Here is a 12,407-nt window from a genome sequence, read left to right on the forward strand (position 1 = left end):
CATATGTTTCACTGAAGTGCTAAGAATAGCTAAATGTCTATCTGTAGAAAGATTTGTAAAATTCTAACAGTGATTTTTCTAAGGTAATGTCTTCAGTCTTGGGATGATCACTTTCTTGATGCTGCTGCTGTCAGTTGTGATGGGGAGTGGTCCTTCAGATATGCTGGTAAAGACATCCTGTGCTACTGCTGGGTTGCAGGGTGTTGGTTGCCAACCTGCTTTTGCTCATAACATGCTGGATCAGAGCCATACAAAAATGAGAAATTATTGTTAGGCTTCTGGCCATGCTGCCCAGAAAGAGGTTTCACTAAAAACCTTGCTACTTAGGATGGCCAGGCACAGAGAGTTAAAGAGTGTGGAGATCCTGATTTTCTTCCCTTAACACGGGCACCAATGATCTCAAGCAATTTGGCAGACCACAAAGCTGGGAACATACTCTGACCACACTGGACTAGGCACAGAACCAAAGCTCTGTCCCTGACTGGCTGGGTGAAAACACAAGTAATTAACCCCCCTCATAGCAACAAACAAGTAACCCAATGGGACTGGATATATATTTAAAGGCAGAAACTTCAGTGCCTTATAGTCTTGTTGGACTTGTATGTGTTCCTTCTCTAAAGGATTTTCTGGGCAGCTTTCTTGTAACTGAAGTTTTATATCTCCATGGGTTGGTGTTAAAATTGAATGCAATGTGTTATTCTGACCTGTTTGCTAAGAAATTACAGGCCTGTGGGCTGCATGTGGCTTTGAGTTTGGAGGCTGTTCAGCAAATGGGGAATCGTTACTCTCTGAAATGTAAAGAAACCTTTTCACTGTGTTCATAAAATACTGTACAGCAGTGTTAGTGACAAACAGTTAAGTGTTTAAAGATAAAGGTGTTGATGTTGGCAAAGTGAAATGAAGAGAGAAGGTAGTTCATTAGACTTTCCAAGTTAGCACTTCATTTACTGAGCTTTGCCTTATCTGTTTAATAGCCAGCAGTGATGAGACTTTTCATTTCATACCTTACTAAAGTGTTTTACTTTTTTTTTTTTTTTTTTTTTTTTTTTTTTTTTTTTTCTGGCTACTCCGTGGAATGTGAATTTAACTCTACCCTGAAGAAAGAGGTTCCACACAAAATTCTGCCACAATAATATTCTTAGGTTTCTACATACACAAGAGAAGGAAAGTCTTTTGACTTGAATGGAATATTGGCCAATTTATGAAGGCCTAAGAAAAAATAATTCAGCATAATCTACAGCCTTGGGGTTGGCTTGAGTCTGAATTTCCTTGCCTAGCCCTTACCTGCTACAACAGCTTTGCAGTTCACTCTGGAGACCCTAAGCTACTTCTGTAGGAAAGGTCATTGGTATTCCCAGTGACTACATCGATATTTCAGGTTGGAAATTTGGAGAAAATTCTTCTCAGAAAGAGCAGTCAGGCGTTGGAATAGGTTGCCCAGGGAGGTGATGGAATCAGGTATTCAAGGAAAGGTTGTACATGGTACTTAGGGATATGGTTTAGCGGGTGATATTGGTGGTAGGGGGGTGGTTGGACCAGGTGATCTTGGAGGTTTTTTCCAACTTTAATGATTCTCTAATACTGGTTGAAAATGGACTTACAATTTGGACCGTAACCTTAGGCTCAATATGTGACACAGTGTATTCTCAAAATGAAGAACTTGAAACTTTAATCACCAAACATGAAAAGGCTATTATTTGCCAAAAACAGGTGGCCATTGCTATCAAACACGATGCTGGCTGGATTGTCAGAATTGCAACAGAAATAGAACAAACTGCTGGACATCATTGGTATGACGTTTTTATGAGATAAGTACCATCTGCAAATGGCACATTGCATCTTGTGTTACATCGTATGATCATTGTATTATTGTGTTGTATTTTATTAGTTTTGCTATTAATATGTTTTTATATCCATGTTTATCACTTATCTCATTGTGTTGAAAGCATGTATTACCAACTGTTACCTGATAATCAACTGTCAAGCTAGACTTGAGTGCTCAGATCTTTCTTATGTCTTCATCGAGGCAAGAAGAACAACTGTACCTACGCTGTCTGAGATGTTGGGTTTGCTAGGTATTTGGTCCACAGCAAGGGGTGCATGTGAGTGCGCCAGCTCCTGGTCATGCCAAAACCTGGTGTACACTGGGAGCACTGCCATTAGGTCACAGCAAGAGCAATGTGTAGGCAGGACACAGGGCAGGAAGAGCTAAGGGCCACTCTGTTGCCATTGTCACCTGAGCCTCTTGTCCCCTGCAGCTCTTCTCTACTGAAGCTTTGCATAGAAGATGTCTGGCAGTCTTCAAAACCCACTAACCTATGGAAATGTGTAGATCAGCTATCTGAGCTGGGGTATAACCATACCAACTTACCCCCAAAAAAGCCTCTGGAGTGGATCCATCATCCGAGGCTTTTATGCTTCCAGTGTGACACAAGGGATGCCTGCACTGTGAGGGAGAAATTTGTGAATTAGTGAAGGGATAAATTAGAGAACTCACATTAAACTCATCTGTACAAAGGGGAGTGAGCCCACATTTGATTTTCTTTATAACCTAATGACCTCCTGAAATAAAGTTTAGTTTGCTGAGTATATTGTCCTATAAATTGGAGAGACCCAAATGGACGGCGACATTTTGACATGTGACGGAGATAATAAAGCAGCAGAGAAAGGGAAAGCTGGCATATTCATTCCTTAAATTAATGAGTATCTCTGATTGCAAAGGCCCACTATTCAGTGTAGATATGAGATTGATATACCATACATGGCTTAAGACAGCTGTAAATGATTGTGGATATAGAGTACCAATTTTATTTATTTATTTATTTTTCTTAAATAGAGGGAACAATGTTCTGGCTTTTTGGGAGAATAATCTTTGCCAGACACCAGATCACCAAAGCCTTTCAGATAAGAGGTAATGGTTGTTTATTTATTTATTTATTTATTTATTTATTTTTGTCTGTTACTGTTTCTGTCAGTGTTAGAAGATATAGCTCAAGACATGCCTTGATCTCAAAAGACCAGAGGTAAATTAAGGTTACTTGCATTTGTGCTAGTGGGGTGTATTTTAGGTACAATTATTTAATTCAGGTGCTTAAATGTTCATTTTTTTCTTTGTTTTAGCTTAAGAAAATTACCCCTAAAAGATTAGATCCTCACACATACCTTAGCTTTCTCTGAAGTTCTCTACTGCTGTAAGATTTTTCAGTTGGTTCCTCCTTTTCTTTCCTAGCTTTGTCCTTATCTAGGGAATTTTCCTCTCCCGAAGGAGACTACAAAGCTTACTGCATACCACGCATATCTTACATGCTGTCCTGGGAGTCAGCTGCAGAGTCACCCTTTCTGTCTGTTGTCCAGTCAATGAAAATAGATTCTCAGTCCCACAATTACGAATCATAACACAGTTCCTGGCTGTGTCAGCTTACTTTGCTTGCTTCACAATAACAAAAACGAAAATGGCAGGGGCAAGGTTTTCAAAGAGAAAGGCTGTGCCATTAACTAGTTAGTGAGTCAGATAAGCTCGTTACAAATCTACCTGGCAGATTTCAGTGAAAATTTTGCTTTCCCTTCTAAAAAGATGATCAACTCTATAACTCCTTGGTGTTTGGCAGGAAAACTGGCTGGCTGGAGGCACTCTGGAAAAGCTTCATCCCGGCTCTCTAACAGAACGTATTTTTTCATTAGTAGGTATTGCTTCTCCAGCACTGTCTGTCAGTGGCTTTGATTGCTGGAGATTTCTAGAAACAAAAGCGACAAATGTTTCATTTCCCCTGATGCTGCTGAGAAAAGCAGCAATTACCAAAATGCTATGTTTAAGGCTCTTGGCTTCTGTGTGCGAGGTCAATTGTCTCTCTCTGAGATTGAGAGCAGTTCACTTTGATAGATCTGGATGTACAGGCACTTCAGTTTCAACTGTTGCTGCTGTGTTTGTATTAGGACTACACCAGCAGTGGGTTAAAGCATGGGTGGGGAACACTCTCAAGGAACTTTGATTACAAAAGGGATTAATAGTCCTGTTACACAAAATTGGAGGCTTAATTCAAAAGCATGCCAAGCCCAACACTTGCTTTATGTCTGACACAGCAATAACTCACAATAACATCACTGCTGAGGATAACTGAATAAGGAATTCACCTGCACCTGCATTTCCCTCTTATGTTTTATTACCTGTTCCTTTTGAACTTCAGGAATTAGTTGGCAGAGAGATAGTAGCAAGAAAAGTAAATATATACTGAAAGATTGGTGGCTATATTCAGTTTCTTTGCACAGGAGGAAATAACACGTATTAGAAGAAATCTATAGTCCAGTGAGAAAAAAGCAATTGTAAGAGCAAGCAAGCCAACAGCAAAGTAAAACAATTCTACAGGGAGGTGACAAAGGAGTAGCAAAAAAATGGGCTGTGGAGAGGTCTGTAAGGTCTATCTGTTAGTGGTCTGACAGCTCCTTGAGCCCTGTAATGCTGGGCTGACCCTGCAGGAGCTGAGGCTGGGGCTCCTGTCCCTTTTGCTGACTCTGCCATGGATGGTTATCTCTGACAGAGCAAGCAGCTGAGGGCAGAAATCCTGGAGCAGCCCAGGGAAATTTGCCAGGTTTCATCTGTCAGCGCCTTTGATTTCTATTGCATGGATCTATGGAAAGTGGCTAATGAAGGTCTATGAGTTGCACTTACCATTTCCTGGCACAGGAAAACTGACGTGGGGATACAGCAATTCTCAGCGGCCTGCAATAAATAAATAAATAAATAAAATGAGGAAGTACCCTTTGTGGTCCCAGCAAGGAGTAATAAAGAGTGTGGGGAGGATCTGATCTGACATCTGGTTTGTGTTGTTGCAAGCCATCCCTCTGCATCCTTTCCCTGAGGGCTGGGGTGACCTGAGGGTATTCAGAGATACGGTTTTGGTTTGTCCCCACTGGGACCTTCAAAGTGACAGTTCATTTAGTTTTTTTGTTCTTGTCCTGTTGCTGGTGTCACAAGTAGTTTACACAATGGTCTTCAGAGAGTGAGTAGTAAACACAAAAATGCAATTAATTATCCACAGGAAAGATTGGCTGATGTTTGAGGCACCTTCCCAGGGCTCAGGGGAAACTGATTCAACCCCTTTGAATTGAATCCCAGACCTCCTGCAAGAGTACCAGGGAAACTGTTGAGTATTTCTGCCACCTCATGTCTCTAGCACCACAAACATGTCTGACTGGTGGTGTAGCTGTGGGATAGCAGGTTCTGTCACCCCACATGTGGCAGGATGGCTGTGCATGTGCTACATAGGGATAATGCTATGTGGTGCTTCTGGGGATCACATACCCTGGGCAGAAGCAGACTTCTGGACACACTGAAAAATGTGACAGCCTGGGAAGGGACAGAAAGCATTTGGGACTGATTGTTACGTGGTCTTGGACACTGATGTGATTTCTGCTGTCTTCAAGTGGAAGGACTTTGTATTGTCCTAGCAAACTAGCAAAATGCTCCAACAAAACAGCAAAAACTGTCCTCGTTCTGAATAAAACAAGCTGCAAAACTCTGATTTCTTTGACTGGTTCTTTTTGTAAAAATGTAGCAATAAGTAAGAATTAATTGTGTGCAGGTAGTGATGATGTAAATACTAGAGTTTTAATCCTCTTCTGAACAACCCTCAAGGAGGCCAGCTAGCCAGAAAAAGTCTGCATAGGACTGTTCTGGACAGGAACCCCAAAACAAGTATGAACAACATCTTACCTGAGTGTATACTGTTGACTTGTCAGCAAGTAACTTTTTGAGGATGGCATTTAATTGCCAGTAAAACTCTTGTAATGACTTTCACAAAAAACAGCTCGGCTGAATGAATGATAGACAGTGCTTGGGATTTGTTGTGGGTGTAGCTGCTTCTTCAGCTGACAGGCTTTTTAGAAGCAGCATGCAACTTTCTGTATATTATTTGTTATTCCATTTGAGTGAAGTAGGACCTTAATTTAGGAGCAAACTACAGGTGTTATGATGAGTTCCTTGGGATAATCTGATCCTGAATTAATCTTTATCCTGTCTTTTCTCCCTAAGAGGTGGAATTATAGATAGTCCAAGATTGACTGCTCACTGTATGGCTGTAAGTAGTCCATGTGTGTGGTGTTTTGGAACGTGGTGTAGCTGGTAGATACCTTCAACACTGGTAGTCAGAGAGAGGCTCAAATATTAACTCATGATTTGGCACTTTTTTCAAGAGGAAGGGAGCATGGCAGAGAGAGGCTGATGGAAAAATTTATAGTGTTTCAGGGAATGTTAAACATGTTTTTTTTGGAATAAGGACATCTTGCCCAACTGTTATTCTCAAGTGAAATTGTAATAAGAGGTGTTAACTGGCTTCCGTCATATTAATATTCTGTCATATTAATATAGTTTCAACTGTGAAATATTTCACAATGTTGTCTGCACTTCTCCTGTGCTGGGATGCAGTTGATACCTTTTGGGAGTTCTGTCTCTGCACTTAGTGGTAAAAAAAATAAAAAGTACTGAAGTTGCTTAGGAGTACATGTTTCATTGATTTTCCAAGAACACTAATGGAAAGTATATGTCAAAAGCTCAGTCAAAGTTTACTGGCTATCATGACATGTAAGATATTTCCCTGGGGCTTTTATATTGCTTCCTACCTAAGCACCTCATAGTTTTTTTTGTTTGTTTGTTTGTTTGTTTTTTTCTATTAGGCAAACATGAATGGTTTTGCAGGAGTATAACAGGCTGGGGCTGGAAAAATACAAAAGTGATGTTGCAGAACTGTGCCTGAGATGTTATGTCAAAAGGAAATGTGCTTCTGGACTCCAGCAGTACAGCTAGTCTTTGCTTTGGGCTCTTTTTTGCTTCTCCTTCTCAGCATAGAGAGGCCCCAGAGGAAGAGGAGAGGGTTTATATGTTTTTACCCTCTTAGACATATATATAGACATACTCAAAGTGATTTTTCTGAAGTCCATGGGACTGCAGTGGAAGGAACCCAAATCCCCCTGCTTGCACCCTCAACATTTTATGCATAGGAAAGAAGAGAGAAAGCCATATGCATAGGAAAGAAGAGAGAAAGAAGAGAGAAAGTGTGACAATGTATTCCAGTTTTGTCTTGCCTCCAGGTCAGGAATAGGTTATATGCACTGCTTGTGAAAAGACAGCACATAGTAGAATGCTGAGACTTTTTCTTCAGTTTTCCCAGGTGGGAAAGTGAGTTTGAATTTTGTATTCAGTCCCTTCTTCTCCAGGCAGCATCATGGCGGCACTTGTCACACTTCAGGGTAGTACAGCGACTTGTTTATCTGCTGCAGCAAACCCTGCTGAGTCCTCAATGGAGTGGAATTACACACTGGATGGCAACTTGGGCTGCAGCCACATTACTGAACATTTGCTAAAATTTCCCTTGGTTGTTGCCCTCAATCTAGACCCCACCAATGATAACATTGTTCGGAGAAGTAACACAGAAAAAAAAAAAAGGAAGTTGTTTGCTTTTTAACCAGATTCATCTAGCTGGAGGAAACTAGATGCTGTAAATATTAGCCTGTGCTCATGTTGCTTTCCCTGTTCTGGCAAAGCTTGGGTTTATTTTTATTGAAGGTGTGGGTAGAGTAACAAACCATTCTACTCCCACCCAGCACCAGACTGCCATTTATTCAAAACTTATAAAGAAAGAGATCGATCACAGTGTCTGGATTCCTCAGGGTTTTCAGTGTTAGGCTTCAGGAGCTGGTGAGGAAGGCTGCCGTTGTACCATTTTAATGCATTTGCCCTCTTTGTGTCAAATCCTGTACGGATATGGAGGAAAGTGCTTGTCCTGGTGAGAAGCTGGGACTTCTGCTGGCACAGCACTAAGCAGGGTAGCTCAGACAAGAGGGCATGCGGGGTGAAGAGCAGCTACAGCAAACAGTTCCTGCAGCAGAGAGGGGCTGCCTCCTGAGGACATGGTGGATTTTAATTCTTGTTTTCATAACACAAGTTTGAAATTTGTTATTCAGCCAGGATTAGGGGGCAGGGAGTTTCACTGTCCATAAGTGAAATAATAACCACGCATGGCCTCACTCCATGGTCTTCAGGAGATCACAGTCTGATGTCCTGCCATTCATGCCATGTGTAATTTGTGTCATCAGGGGAATTATTTAGACAGAGGAAGAGATTTTAATTAGAAGGGCAAAAATCCTTCAGGATAAAAATGGCTATATATTAGTGTCAAACTTTCCTGTCTTGGCACTGCAAAGAAGCAAATGTGGATTAAATATTTCATATGAAGAACATAGAAATTATATAGCTAAACAAAAATAGATGCCTTTCTTCTTGGTGTATCTCAGTCAATTCCTTACTTGGAATTTGCATATCCACTTCTCCATCACTCGTACATGCACAAACCCCATCCCACTGCCTTCATCAAGTCCTCACAAGTCCTGGGACTTGCAAGAATGGACCATGGAAGTGGGCACACCAGGTGAAGACAGTTTGTTTCAGTCACTAGCCTGCTGTATAACAAGTGCCATAGACACTCACTAAACCTTGCTTGTTTCACTGTGGCTCTGGGTTCTTTAAAGCAGGTGCTAAAAAAAGACATGAGGGTGGAATATGGAACTTGATCCTGTGTGCCCTCCATTCCCCTGGAGGTGGCAAGAGAGACTCGGGGGAACTAAAACATAAATAGAGCTTTTTTGCAAGGCTCACAGTTAATGTGTCTGTACAATAAAAGGGGGGTGAAAAGAAGGAAGGAGATATGCAAAGCTGATACTGATGGAAACCCTATTACTTAGGCAATGTTATTCAAGAACAAATTATCTGTGAGAAAATATGACACTTGTAATGTGGCCAAGGCCTTTGCAAGCTGTGGAGCCAGCTGCATAGGCTTGCCCGAGGCACTGACTATGCCATCTGAGCAAGTTACAAGGAGATCTCTATTTCAATAAAGAGGAAAAATAATAGTGGTTCATGAATATTAGGCACTCTGTGTCCTGCCAGAATGTTATTTTTTCATATCAAGGGTTTGATTCTTCAGAAGTGTTTTTTTGTCCCCTTTCAGAATGCTGACCGATTCAGTAGAAAGAGAGTGTAGGAAGCAAGAAACATTCTCATCCATGAAGTATCTCTGCAACAGAGCTTTCTGGATTGTCCTGTGTCTCAAAGACTAGTTCATGGGGACATAGTGTGTGATTCAGCCACGAACGGGATGAGATTCCTTTTGCCAAACTACAGGCATCTGCAATGCCTACATCCAAGCTAGCTGTCAACTTGTCTATAATAGTCAATGGAGAGAAATAAATAGCTACACAGGATTGCTTCTGCTAAAGTGTTTCAGATGTCAATGCACTATAGGGTGATTGGTGCCTGAGGAGTGCCTGTTTCTTTCTCTTGACAGTAGAGACATCTTCAGGTGTCTACTGTAAGGTTACGGAGAATGAATTCCACCATGAAAGAATATGTAGTTTTTAAAAGGTTAGCTCACATCGTCTGAACAGCTACAAGGCATCCAAGCCTTGTCTTCTCAGCTTTTCTCCTTTAAATTGTCTGTGATAGATTCTCAGTTTTCCACTCAAATCAGTTTTCCACCAGAACATCTGTCAAACGTTTCTCCTGCCTTTCCTGCACATGCAGACAGAGCAGTACCTGGCTTCTGGCTCTCAGCACCTCCCCAGTGGTGCCCTGCCTCTCTCAGGTAGCCCCTCAACCTAGACTGGCTGACTCTACAGGTGTCTTACATACTATAAGGTGAGTTCTGATGTCCCAATGTGTAGTATGTTGATAAACTGGGATGACAGTGCAGCTAGTCAGGATTTTTTTGATTAATATTCCTTGCTGGAAAATGAGTGTTCACAGAAGTAAAAAGGACTGGTAGGAATACACTAATTCCAAATACATTTTTCTAGTGAAGCCTTTTGCTGTGTGGTACTGGGAGAGACAGTGAGCTTGGTCAACAAATACAAATAACCTGGGTTCATGTCCTGGGAGTATTCTGTTTAGATTCTGTTTAGGTAGATCCACTATCAGCCATTCTGGTGAGTGTGGAAAAGGGAACAGAAACATTTCAATATATATATTGAAATATATATATATAAGGGTATGAAGGGACCTTTCATGAGGTCCAGGACACCTCATGAAAGAGGCTGACAAATTTAAAAGCACCTGACTTTTGCTAATAATACAAGAGTGACGAGCAGGGTAGTTTTAGGTTTGACTTATGTGAATGAATTACCTTTAAAAATTGTTTTAAATGATGGTAGTCCAGATAGACTCAGTTCTAGGTGAAGTATAGTTTACATGTTGTCCATGGTTACCTTCTTTGCTGCAGCAACCCCAGGTCGTGGAAAGTCTTCATGAACTGAACAGAAATGACACTGGGAAAGTAAAGGAGAGATTCTGCAATAACTTCAAGTCTTTTTTTTTCTTTTTTTTTTTTTTTTTTTTTTTCCCCAGGCTGGGAACATATACTGTGAGGAGGACATGTACTGTGTCTAACACACAAAGCCCTGCAGTGAATCCCCACTGAGCTGGAGGTGCACAGAAATGCTGGCGATGCTTCCTGTTGCTAGAAATATGTTCATCTTTAGATGACCAGAACAACTGTGTTTGTATTTAAAACACTGCCTTGCCCCAAATAATCCAAGTGCTGTAAACTGCCCTTGGAATAGATGAGATGAAATTCTATAGCAGTGCAGGTTTTAGAGTCTATCTTTTGTGTGTGTGTGTGTGTAAACTTACTAGTGACCTTATTGTGTGTGGTAGGTAGCCAGTAGCCACTTCAGTTAACTTTCAGTGCTGTAATTAACTATAAATAGCCTTGCCAAGATCAATAATTCACATATTGATCTTTTACATTCATTATTTTCTATATCTGAAGAATGCCTAGTGTGTAGAATTATATAAAAAATCATTTGGATGGCATCCTGTGAGATCACTGTCTACTTCCCAAAAGGTGAGGGAGGGATACATCATGACACAGCTCTTGGGGGAGTTGCTTGTCACCCCCCTTGTCCATGGCTGACTGGACCCTGCAGCAGCATGCTACCCTCACCACTATTGATTGTAGCTAGTGCTGTGTTCTCTTTGAGTACCCACTGAGCTGTATAAATCTCCAGGGCTGACCTATGCTGTTCTCTGCTTAAAGGCTTTGGCTATGACCAGATATGTCTTTCTGAGAGCTTTGTTTGCTGGTCAGTGTGGGAGATCTGGAGGTGCAGGGTAACAGCATCTGCCACCCTGAATGCATGAATGTTTGGATGAAGGACAAAAGGCAGGTGGCAAATTAGGACATGAATTTCTCTCTGGGGCACCCACAGCCAGTTCCCTGTGTGGCCAAGAGACACAGCCAATCACTGGGATTTGGTACCTCCCCCTCATCCTCTCTTGCACCCACCCACAGTCTGTCTGTCCCTTCTGCACACCGTTTCTAACATCCTCAGTGACATTAAGTGTAGAACCATCAAAACATGCTGTTGAAAGTCCTGTGAGGAAGACCCACAGTGACAGAGCTGGAGCAGGATGGGGGGGTGGTGTGTGGTGCATCTGGCTCCAGTCTGCTCCAGCACCAGGACCCCAGCTACAGACCTGGGCCATCTAAAGGCACCCCTACCAGATCTGAATTTTATCTTTCTTGCTTCTTGCTTGATGAAGGAAAGCAGCTTCCACACTGATGTTGCCATGCCAGCTAATGCTGTGCACATTCACCAGCTAAGGACATGGCTGTCTTCTGCTCATTCCTCAGCACCAGGAAAAACAATCTCCCCAGGACCCTTCCTTCTCCAAGCTCAAACCAGAAAACTAGTGGTTAAGAAAAAATAAATATGAAACTTGGAAATATGTTAAGTGAAAGGAAAAACAGCTGAAGAGCAGCTAAACTCCAACTGCAGCAAGTCTGTATTCCTTGTCCCAACTTCCTTCCAAACACCTTTGGAAATATGCCTATTTCATGCAAGCCGGATTTGAATTTCGGGGAATGCATGTGCACTACTACTACGCTATAAATAAGTCTGTTGTAACAGGTCCACAGGCTGAGCTCATCCAGCTCCTCTGAACCCTCCCACCCGTGCTTCTTTGGATATGCCTTTGGATTTGCACTGACAAATTCAGTAAGGAGCCTGACCAAAGCAAAACTCACCTGCCCTATGTCTCAAAAACAGAACACTGAGGTCAGGTCTACTCGCAATACTTTTGTTGTTTAAATAATGCTGCAGTCCTTCATCAATTCAAATGGGATTTATTTTATTTTATTTTATTTTATTTTATTTTATTTTATTTTATTTTATTTTATTTTATTTTATTTTATTTTATTTTATTTTTTTTTAAGATTGGCTTATATCACTTCAAGTTCTGTCAGTTGTATGGAAGTAATTCATGTGGACTTGCACTCATGAGAGTACTGCTGTACTGGCAGTAAGGCATATCTGCTTTTTTTTGTTTCTTTCTTTCTTTTTTTTTTTTTTTTTTTTTTTTT

General features: G+C 41.3%; 1 long non-coding RNA gene across 1 annotated transcript; it reads left to right on the forward strand.

Annotated features, from left to right (window-relative positions):
- The first annotated feature begins 2,836 nt into the window (after nt 1-2,836).
- Nucleotides 2,837-10,626, forward strand: LOC311432550. Its single transcript, XR_014690124.1, has 2 exons — nt 2,837-2,911; nt 10,391-10,626. It is a non-coding gene; the product is annotated as an uncharacterized lncRNA (long non-coding RNA).
- The last annotated feature ends 1,781 nt before the right edge of the window (nt 10,627-12,407 follow it).

The sequence above is a fragment of the Aythya ferina genome, assembly GCF_964211825.1.
Source record: "Aythya ferina genome assembly, chromosome: 2".
NCBI lineage: Eukaryota > Metazoa > Chordata > Aves > Anseriformes > Anatidae > Aythya > Aythya ferina.